This window comes from Staurois parvus, unplaced genomic scaffold (assembly GCF_062004578.1).
Source record: "Staurois parvus isolate SC_StPar_1 unplaced genomic scaffold, SC_StPar_1.0 ptg000484l, whole genome shotgun sequence".
NCBI classification, from domain to species: domain Eukaryota; kingdom Metazoa; phylum Chordata; class Amphibia; order Anura; family Ranidae; genus Staurois; species Staurois parvus.
In genome coordinates, this window is record NW_028318280.1 from 325,001 (window position 1) to 325,953 (window position 953).

The following is a 953-nucleotide window of genomic DNA, read 5'->3' on the forward strand; positions in this document are numbered from 1 at the left end:
CAGTTTCCGCATCAAAAGGAACATCTCTGAGCTCCGCAGTCTGCCATTAATGTGTCATCGCGATGTAAAGGACAGAGATGGTGAACTGGCAGGCTCTCTGCTCTGTACTTTCTGAGAACCAATAATCATTAAAATATAAATTTAGCTCTGCTTATTCAGCATATGATCCCCCAGAGGGGAGCAAAGAAAAGCCCTTACGTATGGAAAAGTCGAGATGTTAGCTTGAAGTAGAATGTGAGCAAAGTGGGCCAAATACGGGAATAAAGGAGGGGCTCCGGCTGGCGGTAGGTGTGTACGGTGCTGGATTAGAATCCTACATCAATCACATCTCCTCCAAACGTATTTGTAATGCTCACCCCCTTAGGAGCACGCTGTGTTGGCCCTTAGGCTCCTTCCCAGTAGCTGCACCAGCAACCAGGCACACAGTCACTGCTTCGGCACAATGATCAGTCTAGGGTGGGGGTCTCCAAACTTTATAAATGAAGGGCCAGTTTACTGTCCTTCAGACTTTAGGGGAGCCGGACTGTGGGCAGTGGAAAAAGAAAATATCCTGGCATCAGTGGGAGTAAACAATGCTTCATCATTGGTATTACGGGAGATATAGTGCCCCATCACTGGTATTAATAGGAGCCATCATTTGTATCAGGGGAGGACTGACCATTTGGAAACTCGGGCCCCGCCCGAGGGCCCGGGGTCAGTAGGGGACCCCATAAGATGCCCCTGGTACCTTTTTCATAGGCTTTTTTGAGTTTGGGCAAGGACCAGGGGCCCCATGATCCCCTATTGCCCAGGGGCCCCATGAGTTGTCAGTCCGCCCCTGATTGGTATCAGTGAAAGGAATAGTGCCCCATCGTTGGTGTCAGTGGGAGGAATAGTGCCCCATCATTGGTATCAGTGGGAGGAATAGTGCCCCATCATTGGTATCAGTGGGGGGAATAGTGCCCTATCATTGG